Source organism: Toxorhynchites rutilus, chromosome 2 (genome assembly GCF_029784135.1).
Source record: "Toxorhynchites rutilus septentrionalis strain SRP chromosome 2, ASM2978413v1, whole genome shotgun sequence".
In the NCBI taxonomy this organism is placed as follows: Eukaryota; Metazoa; Arthropoda; class Insecta; order Diptera; family Culicidae; genus Toxorhynchites; species Toxorhynchites rutilus.
Window position 1 is genome coordinate 114,129,484 of NC_073745.1, and position 19,380 is coordinate 114,148,863.

Consider the following 19,380-nt stretch of genomic DNA (forward strand, 5'->3'; position numbering starts at 1 on the left):
CGTCTTACATTAAGGGTGCCAAATCGTAAAACAGGTCACGTTTTTATGAAATAAAGTTAACGTTAATTACTGTTTTTGCTGCGAACGGATTTTAAAGATTTCCATAGCAATGGAATCGGAAATTTTCTAAGATTTGTTTTATATGCTATACATTACAATCCTGTAGTTTGTATATAGTTTAAATTGATAAAAATTGGAAGCATTCTCATTTCACCATACATTTGTTCTGTCCATTTTTGTGTTTTCCCGAACAGAACTGTCAATAATGGACAACTTATGCAGCCGCTAGAATAGAAACAACGAAGGGGGATAGTAAGTAAGCTGTCACTTGCGTATAAGTATTGCATCTCCTCTGAGGAAAATTCTCAGAATCTTTCTGTGCCCGAAACAACGAAGGTCGCTTATTCTGCTCGTTTTGTGTTTTATGTTTCCCCTCGAGCTGTGAGCGCTAGCGAATATTTCACTTGAAGTGCATCTGGAATTGCAATGAACACAACCATCCGAGCCATGGCAAAGCAGGCGAAAAAATTGAAAAGTGCAAATGATTATAGGTCGCTTCTAGCCATCAGTGTTTGGCTTTGTGTGTGCTACTTGTTTTTTTCACTTGTTCATTTCCTGTACATGTGAATAGTACACCTTCGATACTTTTAGTTGTCATTCGTATTTGCTCTCGTGCGCATCGGTTCTGTTCTGATGCAACGAGCTCCTAGCTATGTTGACGGTTTTGACCGATAGTCGAGAATCGATTTTTCATAAACGGTTATTCTCGCGATGTTTCATTTTTATCGCTGAAACTGTGTGCATTTGTAAGACGCGTGTTTGATGCTCGTTGAATGGCGATGCACGGAACATGCCTCTCGTTAAATACTCAGTGCAATGCGTGCATTGATATAAATACTCAGTGCAATGCGTGCATTGACCAATGAGTGTATTGTTCTCGCGTAGTTGCGTAGTCCTACGTCCTAAGCGGTCGTGTCTCGGATACAACTTCTCGATTTTTTTGACGTAGGACTACGTCTTTCATTTCTATACCGGGGTGTAAAATCAAAGTTTCGAAAACGAAAGCGTTACGCCGGAGACCGAGATTTTGTGTGTTAATAGCTCCTAAACAACTGAACGAAATTGTATGATAAACACTTCATTCGAAAGATAAAATGTCTACGCGTTATATACTTGTTACTTTTTGATCCAAAAACTTGTTTCAATAGCCTTAAAATTGCTTTCAAAACAGGCTATTGAAATCACCAATCGGTATATAAGCGAGCGCCGCTCGGAAATCCACTCAGTTATAATTGAACAGCGATTAGAGCATGTTGTCGCTGTTGTGGTGAAGCTCTTCGTTTATCATGAAAGCGCGGATGAATGCTGTCACCAAGAGCCTGTTTGTGCACCTTAGGCCAGAAGGGAACCCATCAGGAGGAGAGTGATGCCACAAACGGTTCCCCGGGAAGACATCGGAGCAGCCGCCACACACACACGTACACGCGCGGAACTCTTCGTTTGGATGCCATTCAGCATCGAGAAAATTCCGGAAGGATCTAATCGTTGCTGAAAAATAATCTGCCAGTTCCCCTGGGATTTGAAAAATACATTCATGTGAAAGAGTTTATTTTAATGTTTTCTAACCATATAACACAGCGACCAAGTACATTTGATTTTGTAATTTTCAATTAAGTGTAATTAGCAGGAAAGCTTCTGAAGATTATTCTTCAGAACAAGGTTTTCTGTATCCAATATTGGATGCATAAAACCTTGTGCCACCAACGTAACGCTATCGTTTTCGAAGTCCTCCAAATGTTCATTTATTCATTCATTCAGAATGGACTTAGATTCAACTTCAAACAAATGATCTCTAAATCAACGATAGTCCTACGTTATCCTTGCGGTTATACCATTGATATAACCCACTTCCTGTTTTTTGTACCGTTCAACATTGTTAAAATTCTTTAAAAAATCACACATATCCATAAAAGGCATAGGAACACATTAAAATACGAATTGGAGTAGTACTGAATCTCTAAAGATTTTTTTAGTACGTCAATGTTTCAGGAATTTATCTTTTGATTATATTTCTCGATATATCATAGTGAAATGTACATAGAATTTTTTTTCAAATTTTTATCTCGAAGCTATTGAGTATGGCGTGCCAAAAATTGAAAGGTACGTCTTTTACAATAGATCCTATGGTGAATGACATAGGGATTCGAAAAATGGTCAAAATTTCTGAACAATATTTTCCACAGAGCTGGTGATGGGTTTGATGACACTTTTACTTCCTTACCCAGCCAGACCTTTTCCCCCGTACAACTCGTGAACATTTTGGCCAACAACTCATTTTCTCATACCCTTTTCCGACCAATGAAAATTTGGCTAAAGATAAATAAAAATATTTCTATCGAATGAGTACTATCTCGGAAATGTGTTTTAGGCCCTTTTAAATAACTTTTTTTTAATTTTCTTTAAATTAATTTATTTCACCCATACATGTTGGACAGGTTTTGGCCTACAACTTTTCTTAGATCCTTTTTCGACCAAAGTTGGCTAAACATAGTTAAAAAAATTCTCTATCGAATGAGTATTATCTCGAAAATGTCTTTTGGGTCCTTTCAATTAACTTTTTTTTCCAATTTTCTTCGAATTTATTAGTTTCCCTCCCAAAATTTGTTTACGTTCTGACCCATTACTTTTCTCAGACTCTTTTTCGGCCAATTTGACTGAAAATGGATTAAAATATTCTCTATCCAATGAGTATTATCTCAAAAATGTGTTTTGGGTCCTTTCAAACACCTTTTTTTCATTTTTTTTTAAATAATTAATTTCTCCCATACAACTTGGCCAATAACTTTTCTCAGACCCTTTTCCGATTAATAAAATTGTGGCTGGAAGATAGGTAAAATGATTCTCTGTCGAATAACTTCGATAACTCTATTCGAACAACTTTTTTGCATTTCAAAATTCTGTACATTTTCTTATATTGACCCATGCTCACGTTTCAGCCTATAACTTTTCTCTGTCACGATCAAGAAAAAATAAATTATGTGGAAATATGAATGATTCAATTCTCTATCTAATGAGCATGATTTTGAAGTTTGTTACTTGGTAAACAATCAATTTATAGGGTTGGGGAAAAAGAAATATCTGTATTTCTGATCGAAATTTGACGTTTTATTTAACATACTTAAAATTATCCAATTTAAGTCAAATATGCTCTGTTTTGTTCGCAAATTTGTTGCCATTTAGAAGGCAACTTCATTATTTCCCCTTTATAAACCCCCCCTCCTTATTTGCAAAAAACTCAGACAACCAGTTTTCGCAAGCCTCTTTTGAGGCTTACATAGTATCACCAAGAGCGTTTTGCATGGATCGGAAGAGATGATAATCACTTGGAGCCAGGTCCGGACTATAGGGTGGGTGCAATAGGACATCCCATCCGAGCTCCCGTAGCTTCTGGCGGGTCATCAAAGATGTGTGATGCCGGGCGTTGTCCTGGTGGAGAACAACGCCATTCCTATTGATCATTTCTGGTCAATCGCCTGCTTCAAACGGTCAAGCTGCTCACAGTAGAGAACCGAGTTGAGGGGAGAACCATAGTTGAGCAGCTCATAGTGGATGATTCTCAATCCCACCAAACCCACAGCAAAACCTTCCTCGCCGTCAATTCGGGCTAGGCGATGGTTTGGGCCGGCTCACCGCACTTCGACCACGACTTTTTTTGCTTTAGGTTGTCGTACCTGATTCACTTTTCATCACCAGTCACCATCTTCTTCAAAAATCGGTCGAATTCGTTCAGTTTCAGCAGTGCATCGCAGGCGTTGATTCGGTCTAAAAGATTTTTTTGCGTCAACTCATGTGGCACCCATACATCCAGCTTTTTTAAAAATCCAATCTTCTGCAAATGGTTCCAAACTTTTTTATGGTCTATACACAGTTCCTGGCCAATCGAGCGAGTGCTCACATGCCGGTATACTTGGATGATTTCAACGATTTTATCGGTTTCCACGACGATCTTATATTTCGTTTTTGAGTTGTAATTTTCAAAGTCGTTTTTAACAGTTGAGTTCAGCTGTTTGTAACATGTTTGTCTGTAGCGCTTTACCACATTAATAGAAATTTGAACCTCTTCCTGTTGATCGATTGATCTGAAATTTGGAACACACCTTCAACTCTGTAGTCATTATAAAACTACAAAATGGCGGATTACATAATTTCTCAAAGCCCCATCAATGTGGGTTATTTCTCAAACCCCATCAATATGGGTATCAAATGAAAGGGCTTGACTAGTAGAACACAGCTATTAATAAAACATATAAATCCAAAATGGCGGATTGGGTATCAAGTGAAGGGGCTTGATCAGTGAATCACAGCTATTTAGGAAAATTCAAATCCAAGATAGTCGCTGTAACAAAACAATGGGTGGGTTATATCTATGATACAACCGCAAGGTTGACGTGGGACTACCTTAGCTTAGCAATCACTTGTTTGTATTGATTAAATTCTTGTTTGAATGAAACAATTTCCGAATTCAATTGAATTCGGAAATTGTTCAATATATTTGCTTTGTGAGTAAAACGATTCAACATGTAAGGTCAATTCATGCATTGTTATAGATTATGTTCTTCGTTAGAAGTGAATTAAACGACAGTCCTTTTACGTTTGGTTTACGTTACGAAATATGTGAACGGAAGAATAATCAAACGATTATTTTATTTTACATTTCCCTCTCAAGTTTGCATCCCTCAAGTGAACGTACCGAACCGCGAATTTGCTTGAAACCTGAAAGTTCATTTGCCTCTAGTGTTTGCACGATTTTCCCAGGTTCCTAAGTCCAGAAGACCATGTTGGAGAAACATGTTATAGTCTGCACATAGGCAAGCGAGTACAAAATTACTCGCAGTTTGCATTTATTTGCAAAGCCGATTTCCCCAGAACAACAAAGAGATAAGAACAAAAAACTCCTCCTACTTTCATGTGTATGCAATGTCGATTTCCCCAAGGCTGCTTAGTTTTGATGGCTGTGTTGGGGAAACCGTAAATCAGGCCAATTGAAACGAGGTAGTTAGAGCGTTTAGATAACGCTTAACGTTTTACAGTTATTCAATTGTTTATCTAATGAAAAATAACATTTTATTGATTTTAATTGGAATAGACGCGTAGAAAGATTCCCTATCAATTGATGCAAACATCTTTTCGATCCAGTAAGAAACGTTCGAGTTATAATCATTCGGAATCTTTCTTTTTTTTCTGCATGTCCTGTGTTTAGGTTTTCATTTTACCCCCCCTGTATTCCGGTTAGACGTAGTCCCACGTCAATAGCCAATTACTTTTTTAAACGGTTTCATTCAATTTGACCTGTTTACATGTATTTTTGTATGTCTGTACGGTTATCCCACATTAATAAAAATTTGACTCCGTTTCTTTTGAATTATGGATCTGAAATTTGGAATAAACTTTTATTTCTTCTGTCATTATAATACTATCACACTATCTTGAAAAATCCGCCGCCGGTAAAGAATGGCTGAATGGCTTGACTTGGAGAACACACTACATTATGAACAACATAAATTCAAAAAGGTGTATGTATTTTTTGTAATCCCCTCAATATCGGTATCGAATGAACTGATTTGACTAATAGAACACAGAACATCATCAAACTTTTCCGAAGAAAATTAGGCAATAAAAAAAAATAAAAAAAAGGTTGAATGGTTTTATTGTAGAGAAGTATATTAATCATACCGATAATGTACTAAAAACTGGAAAATAAAAAAAAAGTAAAACAACTTTTTAAATTAAACTGTTTAATGTACTAAAAGCTAGAAAATAATTAGACAAGTAGCAGTTGATAGTTATCACATCCCTTTCTTCGTTAATCTAGGGCAATGATAAGACTAAAATAAAATCGTGGGGCACATCGGATTTCTATTATCCACAGTTAGTTGTTTCATCATATGCCCACGATTTTTGGCTTTTCCATGACTCGGATGGTTGTGTTAATTGCAATCAGTTGCACTTCAAGTGAAATATTCGCTAGCGTTCACAGCTCGTGGGGAAACATAATAAAAAAGTAAAAAAAAAATTAAGTTAAACGGTTTCATTGTGATAAAACATAATAATAATACAGATAATGTACTAAAAGCTATAAAATTAATAGGCAAATAGCAGTTAGTAGTTATCACACCTCTTCCTTTCATCTAGGACATCGATGAGACTAAAAGAAAATTTGGCCATTCATTTTAAGTGTACTTTTCATACGGTTCAAATTTTGGCAGTTTATCAAAATTTCAACTGCATTCAGTTGTTGAGGCGAGGAAGTTGGTTCTTTATCTACTACTTGGTATGACGATGCATCCAAATAGTTAAAACTTACTACTTCTCCTTGGTGTGAAGCTGACAATTCATTATCTTCTGGGATGTCTGACTTCGTTAATGAAAACACCTCCTCCTGAGAAGATGTCATGTCATGACGCCAGGAAGTGGCAAGTTGTCATCCTCTAATGGGTTCGTCAATTCCGGGGAAAACACGAATGCCTGCATGAATATATGTTGCACGGTGCAGCTGTAGAGCCTCCCGAAGTCATGCAACAGGACGAGTGCACCTGAACGCAATATGGTACGTTGGGTGCCATGCAAGGGTTAAGAATTTGTATCACGTCTCTTGAAGGGGCTGGTAGAATACTGTTTCCAGTACTGTTTTGGACAATGTATCAAAAATTCCAACGAATTAATTTGTTTTACTATCTTCTTTGTTACACATAAACACATGTTCGTTGAAATGCATCACTTCAGAACAACAACAGCAAATATGTGATTTACGATGTTTTTACGAGATGCTCATCAATATTTATATACAAATTTTTACTGACTGTATCTGAACATATATCAGCCAAAACCAACATTTTATGGCAAGCGAACCTCAATGCCATTTACCACCTTCGTAAGTCCAATCATAAACTGAAATACTTTTAATTCGTTTTTATTTATCTACTAGATCGAAAATTGCAAAAGAAATCTTTTTATTCTAAATCCAATCGAGACCAATCCTTATACGGTTCTGCAGACATGGATTCCATTATTGAGTATAGAATTCCAGACCACGTACTTCGTGATCCACGTTTTTCGTTCCACGTTCCGATATTGTCGTTCGAAGATACCACTTTATTGTCGTTGAAGTAGCTTGTTCAAGCAGTGAAAAGGAAACCTGCTTTCGGTTGTTTGTTTTATGCTGCCCGCTTCCCTATTATCTTCGCTGTACCTCTTATATAATTCAACATTTTCTGTGTTGCTGTCGTTGCGAAGTGTTGATTTTATACTCTTGCCGCTAGGTAAATGTGGGAACACTGATTATCTCAGTAACTTGTCGCTTTTGTTGAGTCACAGAAGACTTTCCAATGTGGTTGGCCAATTTCGAAAAAGCCTTTAGGTGGGGGGCATTCCCGCCATCCCTACCCCAAAGGTGAACTGTAAGCCAGCACTGAATCCTAAAACAAAGAACGAACTTACCATGATGCAGCAATGTAATATGCTCGATGCCCGACTTGAACTTGAGCAACAATCCACAAGTTCAAGTCGAGTATACCCCGTTGCAAATGCACCGAAACCGAATGCATTTTCTGTTTGGAATTCAGTGTTGACTTGTGGTTCACCATAGGCAGCTGAGCGACTAGAAAGCGGATTTTGTATAGTTTATCTCAGTGCTCATGTGGAAGTATTAGAAATTTCGTAATTGGTATACGCTGGCGCTTGAAAAAAAAATCAACGGATGGTTGATGTTCAAATTCGGTAAGTAGTATCAATTTTGTAATCGAAATCATTTCATTATGAGTGGAATTTGCGAATTTAAAAGTGACCGATTTAGATCTTTATTAGCTATAAAAGTGATGAACGTTAAAAGGATGCCATTGATTGCGGTTTGGATTATTGTCTAAAAGTAATGGTATTTGATAGAAAATAATACCGATCTTCCTTACAGTTATTTAGAATACCACTATTTCAAAACCTAGAAGCATGAAACAGTAAATTTTATGATTATTGATGTTTCAAAAAATTTTGATCTTCAATTTCTAGCGACAGTTTCAGTTCATTAAACACACTTTTATTCAGCCATTCCATGCCAAACCGATATAGTGGTTCTCGAATTTTCGTGAAAAGTGGTAGTTTTGTTCCTTTTCGCAAAATATTAGACCCGGATTTTTTTTTTATTTTTTCAATAGGGTGCCCATTTTCATTTAAGGGGGGTTCGAAATATATTTTTCCCCTTGAATTTAAAAAAAAATCATAACTTGTGACCGAGACCATTAAAACTATAAAAAACAAATACAATCAATAATGACAAAATCAAAACCTAAAATTTTTGCATGTGTAACATTTTTCCGAGACTAGCTAATTAACTTTAATTTGATATGTCAACCATCTAAATCGGTTCAGTAGTTCACAAGTTATGAATTTTTGAAAAAAGTCAGTTTCGGAAAAAAAGGGAAAAATTAATTTTTCGGATCACCCTAAAATGGAAATGCTCACCCTAATATAAAAATAGAAAAATACGGGTCTAATGTTATGCGATAAAGAACGAAATTACCACTTTTCACGAAAATCTGAGAACCAGTATATCGGTTTGGCATGAAATGGCTGATTATCCCAACGAATACTATACCAGACAATTGTAATATGCCGCAGTATTCTGTCCGGTGACGATGAATGACTTAAGGTAGTAGTCCAAAATTTTCTCTTCATATTTCTGAAGTTGAGGCATTTGAGAATATAGACCCTAGAAAGGACTTTTCGAAAATCTCTCGATGCTCGTGTATAATATATCTCAATATTCAGTATATCCTTCATGATTCTCCATTACTGAAGTGAGTCGTTTGGGCATACTTTTGACCAAATTATGCAACATTTGATGAGGAATCGCATTCCACGCTGTTTGCATACCCGTTCGAAAATCGGTATGATTTCTTCGCGAATCCAATGTATTTTTTTCTTCCAGTATTGCCCATATATGCTAAATGGGATTGAGGTCTGATGCTTGGAGTGGCCATTCAAGCATTTTATCTTTTTGGACTGGAAATAGCGCTTCGCATCCTTCGAGTTGTGGTTGGAGTGATTGTTCTGTTGAAAAATATAGCCTTTCCTATTCATTTTCCTGAGTGACGGCTTTAAGTTTTCTTCCAGGATTTCGACGTAAGATTCACCAGTCTTCTTTCCACCGATCTTGACAAGCTTGCCCATCCCATTCCAAAACTTGTGACTGTTGCTTGCGTAAATCTGGATAGCAGAGGCTCAGACTTCAGGCAACGAGTTCGCTGACGTTTCTTCGTGTTTTTAGCTCAAACTTATCCTCATCGGTCCAAACAATCTTCTTCCAAAAGTCAGTAGAGCGAGAAGTATATTTCTTTGCGAAATCCAGGCGCTTTTTGATATTGGCTTTTCGTATGGCTTTTTTTTTGGAGAAGCTCTGTAGACCTGATTCACGTAGATTCTGTGGACTCTGTAGACCTGATTTACGAAGCCTTTCTTCCGGATTTCCGCTCTACTGTGTGCTTTTTCATGATTTCCGAAATTGCTCCGATCTAAATACCATTTTTTTCTACGATTTCACGGTAGTTCAGATTCACTTATAGTTTGACAAACAAACAACACAAATGTTAAGACGAGATCGAATGAACCAGCCTGGGTTACTTTTTATTTTCCCACCGCATATCGACAGAGCTTCAGACGAAATTTGCTATCGCTATCCACCATTTTTCGGGTTGGAACTAGTGAGAATAGTGTTTGCCTATTGAACACTAAACAATAGACAAACACTATTATAATAGTGTTTGCTTGAACTCGTGTGAACTTTGGGCGTCAAAATTCTTGAAAACAAAGTTTGAATGAGGTGGTGACACTCAATACACCCGCAGTGGGTGTCATCTGGTCACGCTTCGCCAGTGTTTCTGTAAATTCGAACGCGTTTTTTTTTCAAACTACTTTTCATCGTTTTAAGTAGAACGCTATATATCTCAAGTTCTACTGAACCGATTTATGTCGAAACAAAATGAATACAATCTGTATGCATCTCTCTATCGCATGAACCATTAAAATATACAGCCATTTCATACTAAACCGATATAGTGGTTCTCAGATTTTCGTGAAAATTGGTAGTTTTGTTCCTTATCGCAAAACATTAGACCCGTATTTTTTTATTTTTTTCATTAGGGTGACCATTTCCATTTTAAGGTTGTCTGAAAAATCAACTTTTTCCTCTTTTTTCCAAAAATGACTTTTTTCAAAAATTCATAACTTTTGAACTACTACACCGATTCAGATGATCGATATATCACATTAAAGCCAATCACCTGGTCATTTTTACTATAACTATAACTGCCGAAAATTTGAATTCTGCTCTCGTTATTATTGATTGTATTCGTTTTTTTTTGTTTTCATAGTCTCTGGACCAAAGGCGCTTTTTTAAATATTTTTTTTGGAAAGCTAAGGATTTTTCACATAACATATGTCGAAACTAGAGAGACGTTTTTTTTCGTTATAATTTTTCAAATTTAACCGATGGTCCGAAAAATCATTTTTCCCCATTTTTTCTACTACAAAAAATCATAACTTTTGATCTACTGGACCGATTTAGATGATCGACATATAAAATTACAGCCAATGAGCTAGTATTGTTTAAAAAAATATTACACTCTAAATAAAAAACGATTTTGTTTTCGTAATTATTGATTATATATGTTTTTTATAGCTTACATCGTTTCGAGACTAAGGGCGCCATATTTTTTCCTGAAAGCTGAGGTTTTTTCACCAAATATATCCAAATATCAGAGAGGTGTTATTTTTCCTTTTTAAGTTATGATTTTTCAAAGTTTACATGTTTTCGGTTTTCGTTCAATATTTCTATGCGACTAGACTGGATGTATGTGACTATAATCCAATTACTTGGCAAGCGTGTCATTTTTTAAAGAAAGGCTAGCTAGTAGGCTTTAATTTGATACATCGATTATCTGAATCGGTCCAGCAGTTCAAAAGTAATAAATTTTTGAAAAAAGTCTTTTTTGGGAAAATAGGGAAAAATGATTTTTTGGACCATCGGTTAACTTTGAAAAATCAAAATTCAAAAACGAAAAAAGCTTTCCTGGTTTCGAGATATGTTATTTGAAAAATCCTCAGCTTTCCATAAAAAATATTAAAAAAATATAGCGCCTTCGTTCCCGAGACCATGAGAACCATAAAAACTAGACAAATACAATCAATAATCACGAAAACATAATTCAAATTTTCTGCAACTGTAGTAAAGGCCAGCTTATTGGCTTTAATTTAATATGTCAAATTTTGAAAAAAGTCTTTTTTGGCAAAAAAATGCGAAAAAAATGATTTTTCGGACCCCCTAGGTCACCAAGTTCTAATTTGCGATAAATATCAAAACTACCACTTTTGACGAAAATCTGGGAACAACTATATCGGTTTGGCATGCAATGGCTGTATATATATATATATATATATATATATATATATATATATATATATATATATATTTTAGGCTGTCAAAAAAGTCCTGCGGTATTTCCGCGAGGTGTCGTTGTAAGCGCGTAGTTCTAGTTGTATTCATTGTATCGAGTCATACTATAGCTTGTTGGAAAGGTATTTTTGCGCGCTATAATATAGTCCTTGACAGTGTTTCGTTTGGTTAAGTCGTTCGTGAGTTATAGTGTCGTAAATATGGAGCAAAATAAAGAGAAAATCCGACATATTTTACGGTACTACTATGACAAAGGCAAAAATGCATCTCAAGCTGCCAATAAAATTTGTGCAGTTTATGGACCCGATACAGTTTCCATTTCCACCGCACAACGATGGTTTCAACGTTTTCGTTCTGGTGTAGAGGTCGTCGAAGATGCGCCACGCTCCGGAAGGCCTGTCGTCGAAAATTGCTACAAAATCGCTGAATTAGCCGAGAAAGACCGGCATAGTAGCAGCCATAGCATCGGCCAAGAGCTGGGGATAAGTCATCAAACCGTTATTAACCATTTGAAGAAGCTTGGATTCACAAAGAAGCTCGATGTATGGGTGCCACACACGTTGACGCAAAAAAACATCTTTGAAACGGGCAACAAAATCGACTCGTTTCTGAAGCGGATGGTGACTGGCGATGAAAAGTGGGTCACTTACGACAACGTGAAGCGCAAACGGTCGTGTTCGAAGCGCGGTGAGCCGGCCCAAACCATCTCCAAGCCCTCATTAACGGCCAGGAAGGTTCTGCTGTGTGTTTGGTGGGATTGTCAAAGAATAATCTATTATGAGCTGCTTCCCTATGGCCAAACGCTCAATTCGGACCTGTACTGCCAACAACTGGACCGCTTGAAGGTAGCACTCATGAAGAAGAGGCCATCTTTGATAAACAGAGGCCGCATTGTCTTCCATCAGGGCAACGCCAGGCCACACACTTCTTTGGTGACGCGCCAGAAGCTCCGGGAGCTCGGATGGGAGGTTCTTTTGCATCCGCCGTATAGTCCGGACCTTGCATCAAGTGACTACCACCTGTTTTTGTCGCGAACGAGCTAGGTAGTCAGAAGTTAGCCACAAAAGAGGCCTGTGAAAATTGGCTATCCGAGTTTTTTTTGCCAATAAGGAAGCGAGCTTCTATAAAAGGGGTATTATGAAATTGGCATCTCGTTGGGAACAAGTCATCGAACAAAACGGCGCATATTTGACTTAAAATAGATGATTGTAACTAATTTGATGACCAAATGAAAATTCAATATATATATATATATATATATATATATATATATATATATATATATATATATATATATATATATATATATATATATATATATAACGAACGCCACACATTTTTTTTGACTTATCCGAGGTTCATGCGATAGCGGCATCTTTACTAGTTCAGAATATGTTCGATTTTTTTAAATTTTAGATAACCAGAAGGGCTGGAATCGTGTACGTTATGGCACAACTTTATTCTTTGTTTGATTTTTTTTCGGAGCTCGAGAAAACGTTTGAAATTCGCGCTTCTACACTATAGAATACTCTCTTAAAAAGTATCAGTGTCAGTCTTTAAATCAAAATGGTGTGGTAACAAGCTCTTTAGTGGTAAGGCATAGCTTTTGAAGGCATTCAATGGGCCCAATAGCTTCATTTTGTGGCAAATCCTATGCCATTAATGATAACGGGTCTTTCGTTAGTGATTTGTCAACTTTTTTTTTAAATAAAGTACAGATTTTTTTACGTAGAACTACGTCTTTCATAAGGGTGCCAAATCAGAAAACAGGTCACGTTTCTATGAAATAAAGTTCAAATAAATAGTTATTAACCTCTTTTTGCCGCGAACGGATTTTTTAACGATTTACATACCAAACACCAAACGAATCGGAAATTCCCTAAGATTTGTTTTCTTACGCTATATTACAATCCCCTGGTGTGAAAGCGGTTTGAATTGATGAAAACTAGAGGTATTTCCATTTACCCATTGTTCTGCTCATTTGTGAGCTTCCTAATTACGCCGTTAATTACGACCAACTTATCGGCGAACAACGAAGGGGAATGATTTAAAGTCTCCGTGAACAAAGAAAATAAAAAGAAGAACGAAGGGGTACATTTGCCTAGAGCATAAATATTGGAATTCGCTGAGGCAAACTTCCATTATCGTTCTAGATACGAAGCAATGATCATGATCATGATCATCTTCCTTGTTTTGCGTCATCACATATCTTCGTTTCGGATTGAGCTGTGGACGCGACCAAATTACTTACTCGCTGATGTCTCTGGCATTGCAATAATTAATTCAAAATGACGCCATTCCATTACGGTTCTGAACTACACAATTGTGTGGGGAGTCATCAAACTAGGCTATCATCGGCTCACCAAAAAAATAATTGTTCAGAAATTTTTGTGTGTGATTTGGTTTCGCAGAACAGTAGCAAAACTATCACTACCAAGAATGAAAACTAAGTTAATCGAGACTGGAAATGTTCATAGAAAGGGCTTCTGGTCACTGAGGATAACAGCTGCGCTTATCTCGAGCATGAGAAAGCAATGTAACTTTTTTTCGAGGCAAGTCATATTAACAGAAGCGTTTTTTTTAGAATAGCGCGAAACGATGAAAAGTGTTTATATTATTAATCGCTTCATGTCATAAAATATAGCTGTATTTGGTGCTGGTTGGTGTTCGTTGTACGAACGATGTCTAGAGGTGCGATGCCACTGAAACAATACTAAATAACATGTAGCATGATATTTGATACTTGCAAATATTGCTATTGTTGTTGTTTCCATTCGGTGCTAAAGAAAGATTGATGTAGTTATGAGTCCCAGTCCCTTACGGTCTGCTGCATCTGTAATTGGTACTATTAATAACACAAAATATCGCAGATTTCAAAAAAAAAATATATATTCGAAGTTATTGACAAGCGGCTTGAACAAAATAACAGCGTAGTTCTACGTCAACAATGTGGTCGTGTCTTGGACACAACCTCCTATATATTTTTTGAGATATTGAGTTCATTTTTTCTCTGGTTGTAGTTTAACTTCTTATTTTGGACGGGACGAGGTTTGCCGGGTCAGCTAGTTTTCAATAATAATTAAGCGTTGCTCGTTCGTGTACTTCATCACGGTAAAAAAATGTTGATTTTGACTAACGTTTGACTAATGTTGAGCATTAGAATGATTTAAGGGTTCGTTCACTTTGTGTACCCGTGGCCGAGTGGTTAGCGTCTCACATTATCATGCCGGGTGTTCGGGTTCGATTCCCGTTTTTGCCGGGGGACTTTTTCGTCAAAGAAATTTCCTTCGGCTTGCACTGTGGTCACGCGTATTCTAGAGCTTGCCCCTCGGAATACATTCAAGGCGTGTCATTTGGCTTAAGAAATCTCAACTAAAGTATTAATAAATGATGCTAGTTAATGCATACGTTGAGTCGACAAAAGTTCCACAGGGAACGTTAACGCCATTCAAGAAGAAGGGTTCGTTCACACGAAGACACAAAACTGTCAAGTCGCTAACAAAAACAATCAAAATCATTCAAATATATACATTAGGGTGGCAATGGATGTATGGAAAAAATTTCATCATCGAATTTCAAAAACCGACCATGAACATTTTGTTTATTGGCCCAAAAAAATGAACTGTGCAAAGTTTCAGCTCAATCGGACATAATTTAGGGGTGCGCTCAAAAAGTTTTGATTTTTGCAAGTCCCAAAAGGTCGATTTTCGGCCAAAAATTTTTTTTCGATATATCACCAGATCTTGACGTTTTATGCATTTATATCGATTTTCCAAATTTCCTTTACTTCCTCCTTGGAAGATTTTCGAGGATCAAAAAATCAAAACTTTGAGCGCTTCGAGGCACCCCTAAATCATGTCCGATTGAGCTGAAACTTTGTACAAAATGTACATGGTCGGTTTTTAAAATTTGACATGAACATTTTCGCTGCCACCCTAATATACATATACGTGTGCTCCAATTTTCACACCAATCGTAGCTCGCATGTTGATCCCAAGTTCATCGAAAGTTGCTGATTTGCTGGTATAAATCTCGGCATCGAGGCATAACACAAAAGAAAATAATCGACCGGTGTTAAGTCACACGATTTCGTTGACCTATTGTGAGGCCCCTTTCGTCATATTATCTATTTAACAAGCGATGTTCATTGTTTCGTATCCAGAACGATGCTGAAAGTTTGCCTTTCCTTCCTTTCCTTGTTGAATTGAAGAGACTTTAAACTTCTTCAGTTCATTCGTTTCTAGCCTTCCAAAAGGTCCTTGGAAAATTCTATTCTTTCCTCATATTATTCCTCCACCCCCATTGCCTTGAGAAAACCATTTGATCCCTCGCCGTCAAGCTCGCCCAGCAACGGTAATGTCCAGTCGGTGTCCTCACGAAGAATGAAGTTCGTCTCAGCAAGATCCACTGTTTATACTCTAGGCAAATATTCCCCATTCTTTCGTCTTCTTTTCCTTTATTCACGGAGACTTTACATCTTACGATTTCCTCTTCGTTGCTCGTCGATAAGTTGCTCGTTATTGACAGCTCTGTTCGGGAAAGCACACAAATGGATAGAAAGCACACAAATGGATAGAATGGAATGGATGAGTAAATGGGAATGCTTCCAATTTTCATCAATTTAAATCATATACAGACTATGGGATTGTAATGTATAGCATATCAAACAAATCTTAGGGAATTTCCGATTAGTTTGGTATGTATCGCCAGTATCCGTTCTCGGAAAAAATAGTTATTAACGTTAACTTTATTTCATAAAAACGTGACCTGTTTTCTTTGATTTAGCTCCCTAAATGAAAGACGTAGTTCTACGTCAAAAAAGTCCAAATGACAAAAAATGGCGAAAGATTATGCATAATAATGTATTTCTTCTGCAAAATAAAAACAGAGATAGTTTCTCCACCGCACATCGGACCGAATACTAACCATAACAAAATTTCCGGTAATAATTAATAATAATAATAATCAAATCTTTGTAAGAGTGTTTTAGTTTCCGCTCGCTGCCCATATCCTATCACAAGGATACAACATGTTTTCGTCTGTCGGCCAATGAACGGTTCGGCATCGTTGGGCACGTGTTGAAAATTTATTATCATCAAAATAATCTTAAAATGCGCGAAATTTGTGCACATCAGTTTTATGAGTCCCTCTCGTGTTGCTTCGTTTTTTTTTATTAATTAGTACTGTTTTATTCACCTCGAAATGAAAATGAAATAAACTCTGTTCATCGTAACCGGGTCAGTTATGGTTGCATACTAATTCCGGGCTTATAGTGGCTGCTAATTCTGCAGCCCTTGAGTCAGTTTCCGATGTCGAATAACATATTTTGCTTACATTTATGCAATCAGGTTTTTTTTAGCACAACGTTGCTAATCACTTAGTCTCAGATCCAAAATTTTCGCTCATATGAGGAATGTAGATTGACTTGAAATAAAGGTAGATAAGTGAAGGCAACATTTGAAGTTAACCTATCGCGTAAAGAACTAGTGTGTATGAATGCTCCATGTATATAACAAAATAACAAAAAAAACACAATTGGATATAACAAAAAAAACACAATTTTGATCAGTTTAATGACCAATGATGATCTTCTCAAATTATCAAGCTGAATCAATTGAGTCGCACTCCGTGGTCATTGATGGAGTCTTTTGAGTACCATTTGCATTGCTCTCTTGTTTAATATAATACGATAATAATATGAAAATAATAGAGAGGAGTACCGGTAAGTTTCCTCGTTTTTTTCAAAAATTAATGCTTTATTCTGCAAAAATGGTTACAAATTTAATATTCAAAGTATTGCCCATCGCTAGACTCAACTTTTTCCCATCTTTCTGGCAATTCACGGATCTCTTTGCGGAAATAATCGGCCGGTTTGGAGAAGTGCTGGTCAACCAGGCCATGTTGCATCGATCGAAAAAGGTAGTATTCGGACGGAGCAATGTCTGGAGAACTCGGCGGGTGGGATAGGACCTCCCATTTCAGCGTTTCCAAGTATGTTTTGACTGGTTTCGCGACATGCGGTCGAGCATTGTCATGCTGCAAAATAACTTTATCGTGTCTTTGCTCGTATTGTGGCCGTTTTTTCTTTAGTGCACGGATCAAACGCATCAATTGTCGTCCGTAGAGGTCCCCGTAATGGTTTTATTCGGTTTTAGCAGCTCATAGTACACTACACCCAGCTGGCCCCACCAAATAGACAGCATAACCTTCTGGCCGTGAATATTCAACGCGGCTGTCGATGTTGATGCATGGCCGGGGTATCTATACGTTGCCCGACGTTTAGGATTGTCGTAATGGACCCACTTTTCATCGCCAGTAACGATTCGATGCAAAAAACCCTTTCTGTTATGCCTTTTATGTCCTATCTTTCGGATCATTCCCATTGCTTTTAAACGATCGAATATGGGTTGCTGTGCTACTCCAAGTGTATCTCCAAGTTCTCGTTGCGTTTGTGATGGATCTTGATCGAGTAAAGCCCCCAATTCTTCATCTTCAAACTTTTTTGGCGGTCCGGGACGTTCTTCGTCTTCCATGTCAAAATTAGCACTTTTAAATCGTGCAAACCACGTCTGATACTGTTGCGATATGTGGGTTATGAATTAGCAACTCGCGATTAGTGGTAAAAATACATATATTTATTATACGATAACTACGAACAATAAAACTAATGTGCGCGAGCTGCTGATCGCAAATTTTAACATGTGTTCCAATGATGGCTGTCGTTGTCGACGACAATGTAAACCGAGAGCCGCGGCGGCATCTGTCAAGCTGACGGCTGTCAGCTGGAGAGCCCCGCTGGCAAATTTGGTAACGCCAATTGACGGTTGGTGGGATGTCCTCCCAACAGATACGTTCGCTCAGTTGGAGCATGGTCACCATAAACTTCCACCAAAATGCGATGACTTTCCGAGCTTTTTTCTTCATATTGGAGTAATTAAGTAACACGCCCCGCAAAAACACTCTCGTTGATACGAAATTCGACATATTCAAAGTGGCAAAAACTATGTTGTTTACGCTTCAACTATTTGACATATACTAAATAAGATGTGCAATGACAGTAGCTTTCCAACTAATGTCTGAAAATTTGATTCACTGAAATAATAATCAAGTTACGCCAGCTGTTGTAAAACCGAAGAAACTTACCGGTACACCTAATATTATTTTCCGCTATCCATTGTCCTTAATGGGAATGCATAGCGGATATTACTCTCGGTACATTTTTTGTATGTTCGCCATAACGAGGACGGATTTTGTTTTGTTTGAGCTGACAATATTAGGGATTGCGTCTTCCGGGAACATATTTAGGGTACCAATTTAAAAAAAATAAATATCGGTCGCGTCACGAAAATTTGTCCAGCGGAGTTTTGAGAAAATTGTCCAATTAAAATCGATTTAAACACTCTCTAATAATCCTTTGCAGTATAGATAGTCAGATATTCAATTTTCAATGGTTTCTACGTTAGAATGGAGTTGAAATGAGAGCTTTTGAGAATTTGAGAATTTCCAATATATTTTGCAGACCACAGGATATTTCTCTAACATACAGTCGACTGTGACTACAGCGTATTTTGTTCAATGATATTCAAAATCAACATGCAACAAATAACGTCAATATGCGAGAATGTTGGGCACCATCATTCAACTTTTTTTTCTATTTGTCTGATATCTATAACAGTGTCTCGCAGCCGTTTTACTTTCACGATTCACCAAAATATCACCCTGACATCCCACAGAGGCTGGAACACACTGAACTAAGGTATTTGAACCAATGCCCATATTCAAAAAGGATAGTATAAGGCGTGGTAAAAGGCGATTTGAATTTACTCTGGTTTAAATACTTCATTAATTTGAGCCTTATTTCGGTGACCCGAATGAGC

General features: G+C 37.2%; 1 protein-coding gene across 2 annotated transcripts in view; it reads left to right on the plus strand.

The window, feature by feature from the left end:
* The first annotated feature begins 7,474 nt into the window (after positions 1–7,474).
* Positions 7,475–19,380, plus strand: part of LOC129768392 (retinol dehydrogenase 14) — an 86,066-nt gene continuing 74,160 nt past the window's right edge. The window contains exon 1 of one of the 2 annotated variants that reach the window (XM_055770025.1): positions 7,475–7,776. The gene's annotated coding sequence lies outside the window, so the exon portion shown is untranslated. The remainder of the gene's footprint in view (positions 7,777–19,380) is intronic. The other variant, XM_055770026.1, reaches the window with a different exon arrangement.